This window comes from Meleagris gallopavo, chromosome 1 (genome assembly GCF_905368555.1).
Source record: "Meleagris gallopavo chromosome 1, MGAL_WU_HG_1.1, whole genome shotgun sequence".
In the NCBI taxonomy this organism is placed as follows: domain Eukaryota; kingdom Metazoa; phylum Chordata; class Aves; order Galliformes; family Phasianidae; genus Meleagris; species Meleagris gallopavo.
Window position 1 is genome coordinate 40,731,944 of NC_139404.1, and position 15,203 is coordinate 40,747,146.

The window sequence follows — 15,203 nt, forward strand, 5'->3', positions numbered from 1 at the left end:
TCACCTGATCAAGCTGTGGTGCACATTGTAAAACTCCTTGCTCTATCAAATAGTGTTATTTGTTCTATTTTCCATGGAAATATATGGGAAGCATTTATTTCAGAGTAACCTACATATAAATATAACATTTTGACATTCTGTATAACTTCTAAGAGGCAGTTACGTAGTTACTATCTTAAACATATATAACATATTTAAAAATATATATTGCATAATACTGAAAAGCTAATTGTATTGATCCAAGTTATTGCAGGAAATAATTGTAATCAAAATATGCACATAAATAAACATAAAAAGTAAGTTAACAAGATTTGTTAAAATTTATTTGGTTTGAAATTGCTGTCTAAAGCTATAAAATCCAAGCATGACACATAGTATCTTGATATAGATTTCAAATGGGTATTTTGAGAGGCAAAAGCTTGGCTATGTTCTAAGGGATATTGCACTGTAGTCCTATGTTACACTGTTCTCCATAGGAGAACATCTGGACCAGACCATCTTGTATCCTATCACTGTACAGTTTATTTGACCTACATTTGGCTCAATACTAATTTCTGTCACTTCTAGTCTTACTTATGCAATGCATTATGCTGTCAAACTGTGGTATGAATTTACAGCTGAAGTTGCACCTGGGACTTAAAGAAATCTCAAGAGAGTGTATTGTGATGTAGTTTTATAAGTTTTACCTCAATACACTGTTTTTAAATGAGAGGACAAAATATGCCAGAAAAACCTTATGGAAAGACTGGAAACAGCGAAAGCTGATTGTTTTTCTGAACAAGGTCAGAATATACATTTTCCCATCACATTTGTTTATTTTAGTTAACAAATTATCCCTGTCTCCTTCGAAACATATTCTAATGGTTCTGTCTGAAGGGCATTATCTTGGTGCGTAAGTCCTCCACTGGGAGAATACAGCAAAAAAGTCATTTTGGAAACACACAGATGTTATCACATTTTGAAGACACTGCAAAAACTCTTCTGCTGTCTCCTCACCTCACAGTAAGTGTCACTATGAAGAAATTTTCCATCTGTATTTACAGTAAAATATGAAAAATCCAAATCCAGCTAGAATGTATATAGGGTACAATTATCCTGCATGAAATTCACCTGCATTATATTTTACAGTGGTTGTATTATGATATCAAAACAAACAAAAAACCCTATATCACAAATAGTCCTAGAACAGTAGATATGAATTATCTTGCACAATACAAATTGAGGGAAAAATCCAATGACAAGCATTTTTTAAGGTGAAGAAAAGAAGATAATCATTACAGTATCTATCTGTATTTTTACACAATATTCCCCTTATACTTTGCAAATTTGTGATACGGTGACACCGCCACCACTCCCAGTTACCAAATTGGAGAAAAAATGTATCTGATAGACGTACCACTTGCTGGATAAGGAATTGTCTGGATGATCACAGAGTTGCAGTCAATGGCTCAATGTACAAGTGGAGACCAGTGATGGCTGATGTTTCTCAGATCAGTGACTGGAGCTATTTAACATCTTTGTAGGCTACATGGACAATGGGATTGAGTGCACATTAAATAAGTTTGCAGATGACCAAGCTGAGTGGTGCAGTTGACATGCTAGAGGGAAGGAATGCCATCCAGAAGGAGCTGGACAGGCTTGAGAGGTGGGCCCCTGACAACCTCTTGAGGTTCAAGAAGTACAAGAGATCCTGCACCTGGCCTGGGGGAATCCCAAGGACAAATACAGGCTGGGTAGACAAAAGGTGCTTGAGAGCACCAGTGAGGAGAAGGATTTGGGAATATCATTTGATGAAAGACTCAGCATGTGCTGGCAATGTGTGCTTGCAGCCCAAAAGGCCAACCATATCTTTTACATCAAGAGAAGAGTGACTAGCAGGTTAAGGGAGGTGATTCTGCCCCTCTACTCTGTTCTTGTGAGGCCCCACCTGGAGTAGGATCCAGTTCTGGGACCCCCAGCACTAGGACATTGAGCTGTTGGAGTGGATCCAGAGGGCCACAAAGATGTTCAGGGGGCTGGAGCTCCTCCCCTTGGAACTAGGTGACCTTAATGATCTCTTCCAACCCAAACCATTCTATGATTCTATGATACAGTATCTCTTCTAAAAATTAAAAATACATTTTCTTTATTTGGCATAATAACCATGGATAAAAAAAACATCTCAGACATGAATAAAAGCTCTATTAAGTTATTCTACAAAGTCCAAGCCTCAAACAAACAAACAAACAAACAAAACACTTCTATAAAGATATTCATTAATGCAATAAACTCCCCTCCATTTTTTAAATTACTGTACATGTAATTAAAGATCAACACCAAGTATGAGGGTTACAGACGTTGTTTTCTTTTTTATTATTGTTTCTGTGACCTAGTGACCAGTACCTCATATTTTTTAAATAAATCATCTTCTTTCACATAGTACTTGAGCTTCAAAAAATATCAGAAGAGAAGACAGATTATTCTTCAACTTCCATGAGCAATCAGCTTAAGCTCGGAAGCTTGAAATGTGATTACTCTCATCACTGACTAAATTTGCTTAGCAACAAGTTTTAATAACAGTTATAAAGCTATCCAGTCATTTGCTTAAAGTAACTACCTAAATGATCTCCTGTGGAAAGTTTCTTTCACATGTTAATTGATTAAGAAAGAAAATGAATTAGGGAAGATCTTCTATCCATACTAAATTTAAAGGTCTTTTATCACATCGTCTTCTTTCCTATGATACACTCAAATTTGCTTTCATTAAAGTTAATTGAAGCTTTGCTTTTGACAGTACCATTTGTAAGGATTATATATTTACTTCCATCTGCTTATTCTGAAATCAATATAAAGCTGTCTAGTAGAAAGGAAGATAATTACTTTATAAAAAAAAAAAGTGAAAAAAATGTTGAATAACTTCATGGATGTGAATAAAGGTATAACATGTCAAAGCTGTTTCTGAGGTCATTGTATGCCTGAGTTGTTTACTATACAGAAGAAATTGTAATGTTCTGTCCTACTCAGTATCCTTGTTAGTATCCTCCACCATGTGAATCTTCCACCTTGAAGGGAATAATTAGATCCTGTTAATCACCAAACCAAAGCCAAACAAAATGTGACCATGTGCTTCATAGTGAACCTGAGTGATATGACAAAACACAGTTAAATCATTATAATAAATTATAATTATCTAAAGGACCCAGGGAATAAAATTAGTTTTGTGTTAAAAAGGTGCTGAAATGAACTAGTAGGATCAAAATCTAAAGTCAGCTTGATACAGACTGAACATGTGAATTAGAATTGCCACTGATTTTCATAGGATTCTGCTAATGTAAAGAAAGTACGTTTTATAAAAAAAAACTGTGTCTGTGCTGTGCTTTAAATGATTTTTTTATATTGATGATTTTTTGAAATACTGTTGAAGCAGTAGTCTCATTCCTACCAGTACAAACATCTGTGACTCTCCCAGTGCATTAGTCTGTGGCAACTGGACTACAGTGTAATTCAAATTAACTATCATTAAAGAGAATTAGTTTCATTACCTTGAAACTGCTCACTGTTAATCTGTAAAGTCCTTGTAATCTCTGTACATGTTTGAGCAATATTTTTAAAAAATGATGTAAGCGATAAGAAACATGTAGAACCATTGTAAACAATTCTTTTATTTTTCTCTTCCTCTCTCTTTCTTTCATTCAGATCTCCAGCACTCCAGAAGTTTAATCCATTTCTTCTGCAGTCACTGAGAATTTTTTAGTAATTTATCTAGTTTATTTCTTTCCATACACTTCTCAATAGATAAAAATGATTGCGGTGACAGGAGTATATCACAAAGGAGGCACTTTTCTCATAGTGTAGTTTGAAGATAAAAAAATGTCTGGGCCAAAATTTAAGCCTCTTTATTTCATAAAACAAATCACTGTAAAAATTATGGTATTATAAGTAAACCTACACCCGGGCAAGAAATAATCTCAATTCAGATGAAATTCTATGGGTAGAAAATTATAGATATTTAATTAACTAAGCAAACTAAGCAAAACTTTTTAATTTATAAAAGTGAAGACTATTTTTTTTTTTAATTAAGAATACGTGTTTTTTGTTTGTTTGTTTTTGTTTTTGTTTTCCTGACATACCAGCTCATTAAAAGCAGGAGTTTTTTATTACCAGTATCTAGCTCATGGCTTTGTCTTTATTTCTTACTTTATAGATTTGGTACTTGAAGAAAGTCTGATTTTCCTCTTTTTTTTTTTTTTAATTAATGAAACTGAATTCAACACTGTTTAATAAATACAGTATACCTGATTTTTTATTTTATTTCTTATTTTAAAAATGAAATTACTGAAATTGTATATATTGTCCTAAACTTGGAAGTTTCAATATAGTTCTGGCAATTTACATGAGCTGAGAATCGTCATTGATTTCTAAGTAGCTCCATGGGTTTCCATACTTACTATGTTTCAATGACTTCCAGATTTTTATGAAGATTGCTTAGTACTTATGAAAAGTCAAGTCCTACTACTTTCAATTTTGTTTTAGTTTGGTAATTCTAGAATGTTAAACAACAATATTTTATACTCTTAAATCTTTGGTTCATAGTTCATTCATAAATTGTGTGAATCTGGATTTAGGAGTAGAATGTGTCTGAATAATAAAGATAGTGGTAATACGCTTAATAAGAAAATGTAAAATAAATTTGAGAAGAAAAAAATGCTTGAAATAATATGTAGCCTCTGGAAAAATCTTCAAAGAGCAAAGCCAGTGTTTAAATGTTAATGGAAGGAATGCTACTGAATTATTTGCAGCATTTTACAGAAAACTCCAACTACGTACTGAAATACAATTTTTAATGTGTTTAGTTAAGTGCCATGTGGTCTAAAGAATATTAACAGTCTAATGTTAATCATCTTGAGAATACAATCTATGATTTCTGGAGGAAAAAAAAGAAAGGCATCCTGAATGAATAATATTTTTTAACTATAACCCAACTTCTAAAAAGACTTATTAATGAAATGAAGATAATATGATAAATTCCACTCTTATGTACTTAACCAACATAAGCTAAGAAGGAAGGACTTAGTTTTCTTGTTCTTTCTAGTTTAGAAAAGACAAATCCCTTAACCTTTATTTCATATAAGCAAAGAGGAATTTTGTTCCTCGATACATGGAGGTCTCATATCCATCAACAGAGGATGAAATTACTGGCTTGGAAGATGAGGAAAGAGCCATTACTCCTATAAGGATTTCAACACTGAGCACATAGTGTGGTTAATTGAAAAATGGGTGAATGGACAGGCCAATATTGCGGTGGCACAAAGACTAAAGTGGTGTACGCTATAGGTCTACGTTAGTTCTGATTCTGTTTAGTATCTTCACTAATGCACTGGATGATGGGTTAGTTTGTTCACAACCAAAAATTTGAGGAATGACTGACATAACAGAAGGTTTTGTTACTATCCAGAAGGTCACTGAAAGGCGAGGCTGACAGGAATCTCATAAAGTTCATCAAAGAGTAGTATAAAATCCAGCTGAGGAGAAACAATCCCATACTTCAGTACATTATGGAGTCACAGGAGGTTCTCAATATCAGGAAATACTTTTTTAGTGTGAGAGTGACTGAACACTGAAACAAGCTTCCCAGAGTCACTGTGGAATCACCATCCCTGAAGACGTTCAAAAGCCACCAATACATGATCCTTTGCAAGTAGGTTAGATGGCTTTGCTTGAGCAAGGAGGGTTGGACCAAATGGCCGCCAATGAGCCCTTCCAACCTCACCCATTCTGTGACTGTTAGACCATGTTGTTACTTAAACTTTTTTATAAAAATTTACAAAATGTATCTAAAACGACTCGAGTGACTAAACACAAACTTCATATTTTCTTCCTGTTCACATTAAATATAGATTAAATATAGCTGTTTCCTTTAATGTACTTCATTATTCACAGTTTAATTATAGGATCACTAGGAATAAGGCTTATAATACTGTTACTTGTAGAAGTTATTTTAGCAGAAAATAATAAAGTATACAAGTACTTTATCATTTAGGAACTCTTTGGAAGTTGTCTTCCGTTAGGTTTATGAGAGTAAGAGATGAACACTTTCTATGCACATAACCTATCAAAGCATTTTGCATCAAAGTCAGCAGTCACTGTATCTTTTCACCCTGTTTTAGCTGTAAAAAGTTTCTGAAGCATCTAAGACTTTCCCTCCTCACCTTACTATATTTGCTGCCAGTTTGAAAAAAAAAAAGAAAAAAAAGGTTGAGCTTTTTTTTTTGTAAACACCTATGTTTAACAAAGAAAAAATTATTTTCTTAAATTATTTGTTGTGAAATGACTTTATTATGTTGTTTTTCATATATGAAAATTGCAAGAATGAACACTCATCAAATATACGAGCCTTAAATGCTAAGAAGCACAAGATATTCTTACATCAAATGTTTAACTGTCTTTTCCAAAATTTCAGATACAACATATCTTTGTTATATTATTGTTGAAATGGATTTGAAGTTCCTCTTTTTCTCTTTCCTTATATTTTCCACTTTCACTATGTGTACCTTTTGCATATCGTTAGCAACGCAGCAACAGTTCTTGGAATTAAGCTAGTATATTGGAGATGCAGGAAGACAAGAGTAGTTGGCAAAGAATTGTTCTTTAGGATAAATTATTTTAGATTGTGCTGCTCAAAAATTTCCTGTATATGATGGATTTGATGGATTTTAATTATACCTGTTTCTTTCCAGAAAACTTTTTCATAGTTTCTTAATGTGAAATCCTTCTGATTTAACACCCTTTTGTTTAAATGTGAAATATGATAAAAAATAAAAATCTAAGGGGTCATAGAAGGAGATTATTTAGGTGTTGTTTTTGTTTATTTTTTGTGATTTGGGTTGCATTTTCTGCTTCTCCCATAATACCACTTCACTTAATAATTCTTTAGCTGAATGCACAGATTGTCATTGGATAACTAATTCAACTCTTAATGTTTTTGTTATTCCATACGTGAGAACATATGCTGTATGCTTTACAAAAATTATACCTCCCCAAAATAATTTAATCAAAAAAGCATCTTCATCCTGTAACTGGAACAACATTGTCTTTTTTTCTACAATTATGAAGTTTTGATAATACCCTATGCAATACAGCGTTAGTATTACCAACGCATTTCTTATGATCATAGAATTACAGAATGTCTTAGGTTGGAAGGGACCTTAAAGATTATCCAGTTCCAAGCCCTCTGTTGTGCACTGCCCACAGATTCAGGCTACCCCGGGCTCCATCTCCATAATGAGAATCACTCTCACACTAAAAAAGTATTTCCTGATATTGAGAATCCCCACTCATTCTGGGATGGGGTCTTATTCAGGGTAGAGTAGAGGGGGTTATCTCCTATCTCCTCTTTAGGAGCAGCCAGGATACAGTTAGTCTTCTGGGCTGGAAGTGCACATAGATGGATCACATCAAGATTTTGTCCACCAGGACCCCTAAGGCCTTTTCCACAGGTTGCTCTCAATGAGATCATCTCCCAGTCTGTACACATACCTGAGATTGCCATGACCTAAATGCAACACCTTGCACTTGTCATTGTTAGACATCATTATGTTATTGTGGGCCCACTTTACAAGCTTGTCCAGGTCCCTGTGGATGACATCCCCTCCTTCTGTAGTATCAGCAGCACCACCCAGTATCATTAGCAAACTTGCTGAAGATACATTCAATTCCACTATCCATTTCAATGATAAAGATATTTAAGAGCACTTGTCTTAAGTCACTGTCTACCACTTGGCAGTAGAGCTCTTGACAATAACCCTCTCACTGTGATCATCTAGCTAATTCCTTATTGACTGAAGAGTCCACCCTTTAAATTCATACTTCTCCAACTTAGAGATAAGCATGTGGTGTGGGACCAAAACAAAGGCTTTGTAAAGGTAGATGACAACAGCTACTCTTTTTTTTCCACTGCAAGGACAATCCATACAGGACAATTTGTCCTTGCTAAAGCTGTCCTTGTTGTCTTAGATCATCTCTTGTCTTACATATGTCTTAACATAGCATTCAGGAGGATCTGTTCCATGATCTCCCCTGGCACTGACTGTGTTCCAGGTCTTTCTTTCTCCTTTCTTAAAAATAGGAGTGATGGTTCCCTTCTTTTAGTCACCAGTGATTTTACTCAATAGCCATGATTTCTCAAAGCTAATTGAGAGTAGGTTGGTAACTCCATCAGCCAACTCTCTCAGGACTCCGGGATGCACCTCATCTTATCCTTGAGTTACGAACATTCATGTTCCACAGATGGTCATGAACTTGGTTTTTTGGTTACAGCAGGAAGGGCATTGCTACACCAGTCCCATCTTCCAAATCACTCACTCAAGGGCGTTGTGAAGAGCAGTTGTCAGCAAAGACTGAGGCAAAAAGTTTGTTGAGTACCTCAGCCTTCTCCTAGTCCACTGTTAGGGTTAACAACTGATTTTTGAAACATATTAGCCAAGTTTTAATTCTTTAAATATGTACACAACATTAGATCTGAATCAAATGAAATAATTATGGCAAAAGTGCAGGATATGAGTTAAAGATGAAGGAGACTGAATTTATTAGTATCACTTTATTAGTCTGACTTGTTTTTTCTTTTCTTGCTACACATAGGGCATTTCTTCAATTAGTGAAAGAAGAACCTTCAAAAAAATCATCCAAAGTAACACCATGTGTGGCAGACATTTCTTCTGCTAGTTCATTTTTGTCTTAAAGATTTGTGATAGCAGTTTTACATGACCCAGGCTGAACCTCCATTAACTGATTTCCTGGAGGAGTAATTAAAAGGAAATGATTTGCTTTTCTGGTCTCTGCTTAGAGTTTACCTTAAGTCTCAGAGGTGAAATGAATAAAAGTGGAAGGAAAATAGGCAAAGCTAAAAATAACACAAAATCACACATTTTCCTTAGTATTTGGTATGTATTGAATTTTATGAGATGGAATTAGACAGTACTATGGTAAAATTCATTCAAACCCTACTGGAATAATCAGCAAAGACTACAAAACGGTTTCTCAGCCTAATGTATCCTTCTTTTTCCTTCTTCTTTTGATCTTCCAACTCCGCAAGACTACCACTGTATCAGAATAAAATGATAATATGATTTTAAATATTACCTCCTTTTATGGAACCTTCACTCAAATAGAACTTATTCTTGTTTCCAGAAGCTAATCAATTACGTTACTTTTTACTAGATTCTGGAAAGTAATCTTTGCTTTCATTTAGCTGGTGCACTTCACTTGCTACCTCTGCTTCTATGTAAGGTGAATTGTACTCTCTTTGAGAGTATGTGCATGTATATGTCTATTTCCCTTTTCCATATTCTGAGCTCTGACTGTGGTCTATTACCTGGAGAAAAACTTTAGAAGCTGTATCACAGTTCAGGAAGCAGGAACTGGCTTTTGATAAAAGGCTTCCTTTTTCTCCTCCACAATACATCTGGGGCCTTTCACAGTTGATTACTGTAATTCTAGCCTAACACAGCACTGACATACAACTGAGAACTTCAACAAAATTTTAATGCTGGAAAAAAAAAAAAAAAACAAACACTAGAAGCAGGTATATTAATAAGCAAAAGGAGGCTTGCTTTGGTTAATTAATAGTCCAAAGTGCCTCATCAGCTGTCACTCTATCAGTTTTTTTTGTTTGTCTGTTTTTTTGAGATTTGCTTAGTTGAGAAGCCAGAAATATCAGCTTTCCAGGAAGACATTTGCTGCAGTAGAATAATTTTTGCCTGAAACCCAAGATGGATCATACAAGAATAAATTCTACACAATTGAAGAAAAATAAATGCAAATATCTCTGTGTAAGCATAAATATATTTACAAGGAAAGGTTTTAACTGCTGATTTTAAGCTATTGAGCAAAAAAAAATTGGTATTCATTTATAATAAATAATATCCCTTAGAATAATTTAAGGCTAGGCAAAATACAAGGTCTAAAAAAAGAGAAAAAGAAAATGGATTTATATTTTTTTGCCTTAAGTTCTCACAATAGTTTTGTATTTTCACTTTTTCTTGAAATGCTAGAAGTACATTTCATTCTAATTCATACATATCCTCATCTTTCTGGCAAAGGAAATTTTTATCAATTAAAAAAAAAAAAAACTTATAAAGTTAAAATAATCCAGAATTCCAGCAAACAATTTGTGTTCAAGCTATCTGTCCTTTTGTTACTGTCTCAAGACTTTGTCATAAATTCTGACACAAATTTGTATCTGTGGGATTTATCTGTACCCTCCTTTACTCAAGATAAAAAGTTACATGCTAAATCACATAAATAAGTTGCCAGTCCAAGGGTTTAGGGAACTAATGAACATGTTTACTTGTAGTTGGAAAAAAAAATCATACCTTAATTAATCAACAGAGTGTTCCAGGTAAACGTTACTACAAAATAGGGGAAGAGTTAGCTGATGTTAACTGATTTGGAGTGCATAAATTAAAGGTTAGCAAAAGAAATGTCATAGTAGTATGCAATAAACTCAAGCTTAGTATCAAAAAGTTCTTGATTTCTTATGTTTAGAACATCAGTGGAAGTGGAGTGGAGTGAAGTAGGAGTGGAAAATAAGCCAAAGAAAATGGATGGAGCTTTTTTTTTTTTTTTTTTTGATATGCATTGTAGAACAATATTGAATTGGCAGCAGACTTAAGAATGAGTTGTATCAACTTCAGCTGCATGTCGGCTTCAGAGGGACTACTCATATATAATATTAAGTGTGTGTTCAAGCATTTTGTCAAAGCAGGTCAGAGGTGTTCTGTCCATGAAGGATTAAGTCTTGACTTATTAAAAGGGACATGACTCTAGTTAATTAGTAAAGGACTGCTGGATGTCAACGGGAGGAATATTTTTCCAGCAGATTTGTCCCTTTTGTATGGGCAGGGAGTGGAAAAAAAAATGCTTTAAAACTCCCTTGAATTGTCAGAGTGTTCAAGTACTAATGATATTGACTCACCTTTCATTGCTTAGGCAATATTTTTGAACTGGTGAAGTTTTTCTTTGAAAATCAGTCTGTTTCAAGAACAGAACTTAAAGCTTCATCATTTCATTTTTTTTAAATTATTTCAAAGACACTGAATCTTCCTGTGCACTAGATTTTCTGTCAAATAGCATACAGAAACAGCACATTTTGAAAATGGTGTTTCATATATGCACTGTAATGTTTTAATTCCATCCTAAGGCAAATATTCCTGTTGATTTTATTTCCATCTCTGTGGTATCTATAACAAGAGTCTATGCTGAGCTCCTGTCAGAGATAGCAGAATATAGATTGAGAATGTACTGCAACATGGATTTCTTCCATTCTCAAGTCAGATGTCTATAGGAATTACTTTGAAAGCATGTACTCAACAAACTTTTACTATTCATGGCTAAATAATAAGGAACTTGTTGTGTAGCAGGCAGAGGACCTTCTGCTAATGTCAGAAAGACTAGAGAGATGGCTCTCAGGTCACAGACAGGTTCTTAACCTTAGGCTAGGAACAAGGCAGACTTCTGTATGCTACCTGCCTGTAAATTGATGTATGTTCATGAAAATATTAGTGTTTTTTAGTACATGCCTACTTCATTTGAAGTTTCCTAATAAATTATCTTTGAAATGAGCAAGTGTCTATATTTAGATTAAAAAAAAAATAAAACAACAAAAAAAACCTCCCTGGTAATTTTTGCTTTATATTGAAAACTTTTCACTTTCTAGTTAATATGTACTGACATCTATACATCTCTATTGAATTTGGGATTTTAAACTTCAAATAGCATTGCAGTTCTAGCAGCATTCGTCATTTTTCATGCATTCAGAGAACTGCAAGTGAAAATGTGTTTGCAAAAATCTGAGTTCATATGTGCTGACGTGGTACCAAGATTTTCTTAAAGTGCAAGAATTTGACACAAAAGAGAAAGTTATTAGGAACTTTCCTAATAAACTGAAATTTTCAGCAAGAATACCAGTTTTTATTTGTTGCTGGTGCTGTTTTTGGATAATTAAGTTGAAGAGTTCTTGACAGAAAATTACAAATATCTGCATTTCATAACATATTTAATGATGAAAAGAGTAATATACATCACTATTACCATGACAAATTTAAATATCAGTTAAATCTGTGAACTGATATCACACCTTTACAAGATACCGAGCAATTTGATTTATCAGTGGAAGACTTTTATCAACTACTTTCCCCCCCCTCTTCTTTAATACCCCACACTACTCCTATTCACGCAGAAAATGGAGTAAAGCAATTAATAGAATTCAAACTGTTCTGATTTGTTTTCAAAGATACCAGTCTAGGAAAGTGGTTTAACCTTAGTAGGCACCTAAGCACTGCACAGCCACTCACTCATTTTTCTCTCATAGAGATGGGAAAAAGTATAGTAAAGATAGACATGAAAAAACTCATATGTTGAGGTAAAGACAGCTTATTAGATAAAGCAAAAGCTGCGCACACAAGCAAAGCAAAACAAGGAATTTATTTGTTGGAAAGCAGATGTTCAGCCACTTCCAGGAATGCAGAGCTCATCATGCATGATGCTTTACTGGAAGGACAAACAGATGCCCTCTTCCTCTTTTGCCCCAGCTTTTATTGGTAAACATGACACAATGTGATATGAAATACCCCCTTGACAGCTTGAGTCAGCTGCCCTTCTTCTGTACCCTTCCAGCTCCTTGTTCACCCCCAGACTCATTACTGGCAAGGCAGTATGGGAAGCTAAAAAGTCCTTGGCTATGTGCGGAACTGTACTACAAGGACTTAAACATTTATGTGTTCTCACCATTGTTTTCTTTGCAAAGATGAAAAACAGCATCATACAAGCCTCCACAAGGGTTAACTCTATCCCAGCCACTGAACAAGGTGAAATCAAAATGACATTAGAACACTTACGGTAGTTTACTAAAAATACACATAGAAAATAGTCAATGGAAGTTATGCAGGAAGTTATACTTGGGAAAAAATTCTTTTAAATAAATAAATAAATATATATATATATAATATCACTTTAAAGTTGTGCAAAGTGAGATGCAAAATGCCAAAATACAATATAGTGACAATTCCAAACCACTTTGTAGTTATTTTATAAAGGCTTTAGTGATGATATTGGAATGGAGCATGGGAAAAACAGCCATTTTATTTAGTTTGTCAGATGTTTTCAAGCTTTTCTATTCCAACGGGTTTTGCTAGCATTTTAACACCTTGCTTATTTTAAAGTCTACAGGCTTTCTTCTTCCCTTAAAATTTTATGCCCTCTGGCTGCTTGCAATGTTTTTCCTGTAAAACTGATTTCTGAAAAGCTACATAGATAACCAAAGAGTAATGAAACCAAGAGCTTTATTAAAAAAAAAAAAAAGCTACATTTTTTTTTTTTCTAATTAAAGATAATAATACTAAATCCTAAAAACTAATCACAGGTAAAAATATATCATTTTAAAAATTTCAGTTCATTATGCAATTTTGTTCTTTTTCTTCATATTATACTCTTTCATTGTCTATGTCTAAGTTTTAGATTTGGAGGTTGCACATACCATACAAAGTATAATCAATTTGCACATGTCTGCGTGCAACTGCTTTTACAGAATTGTTCTAGTGTCTATGGATTCTTTTTCCATCAATCTAAGCCTTTAGGACGCTAGATGTTCAAGAAAAGGTACATTTTTATCTCCAAATGAATGAAAGAATAGTGATGTTAAGAACACTGCATTAGGTTTTTAGTAGTTATTGAAGGATTACTCCATGGCTGACAACACAGCATATGCTGATTAGACTAAATGCTCTGCAACTTATTGGTTGCAGAGTTTTCACTCATTTAAAATCTCTTATAATTTGTTTTAAACAGTCTGTAGAGCCACATGAACTGATTTTCAATTATTTGGGAACGTGTACAATAACATTCTTCATTTACTTTAGCTTCTATTTCTCCTTTTGTAAGAAATCAGTAGAGAAGTGTACCAGGCAGAGAAATAAAGCTCTGTTAGGGAAAAAAGCACTAACCCTACCTGCTGAAACTTTCTGCATCTTGATAACTAACGCAGAGAACACATTGGAAGGTCTTTTGTACTTTAAAGTTTTTAAATTGTAAATCCTCTTTTCTGGCTGGTTTATAGTACAATCTTCAAACTAGTTTATTTTGATTATCACAGATAGACTTTATGCCAAGGAATACATTACTCAAGAAAAGGAGAAAATAAACACAAAAGAAAGTTTCACAAAAATTATGTGAACTTTGAAAATACAAACAGCATTAAATTGCCTTCCTTGGGTTTGGATCCTGAGCGCATAGAAGCCTAAGCTTTTCTTATCTCAGACTTCTTATGTCTTTGAGGCATAATTTGTCATTCACATTCAATGTCTAAAGGATTTTATTTCACATGTGCAGTTGAGAAGAAACAGAATTTAACAATACTTCTAGCAATCCCTAGAGAAAGTGATCATTCTATACTAGGTCAGTACTATCAGATAGATATTCCTCATGGTACAGCAAAGTGTTTAAGTGCATTACAAAGCATTTATTAGGGCATTTAGACATATGCCTAAAATCAAAAGTTTGAGCACTTTGATGACTATGCAGTTACTACAAGAAGGCAGGGCAGCAAGGTCTTGGACTAAGGTGAAGGGTGGCCTGCTTGGACGTAATAATAGTAAATGTAGAAAAAGGGAAAATAATTTACTTATCTCAGGAAGGCCTGTACAATCCCAGAGTAGGCAGAGATCTCCAGACAAGATACTTCTGCCTTCTCTACCAACCCTTAAATGAGGTCGAGGAAAGGATTAAGCCAGGATCCAACCCTTCTAGTCACTCAGACGCACTGTTCGAACTTGAGCTCTGCAGAGTTGATCCTTCCTTCCCACCAAGGGAATCACTGATTCAAGCTCTAACTTGGCATTTCTATTGCAGTGATGCCTACCAAATCAATAGCTAAGTTGTCAGGTATTGTTTTTGTTTTCAACTATTTGTGAAAGATAATGTCACTCTTTCTTAGATCGTTATCCTACCTGTGTGAACTGCAGGAGTACTAATGTAGTAATCATTTACTTTCAAAATGGCTCTCTCTTCCCCATCATTGGCAAAATAAAAATGCAGCCAGGCTTTAAGACTTTTTAATTATTCTTCTCTTATCCTGGAATAAAATTTCTATCTTATTTCTGTTGTCTTTTAGAGTTCCTGAATTCACCTAATATTGAAATTGAGTGGGGTAGATAAAACCTTTCAGAATTCAG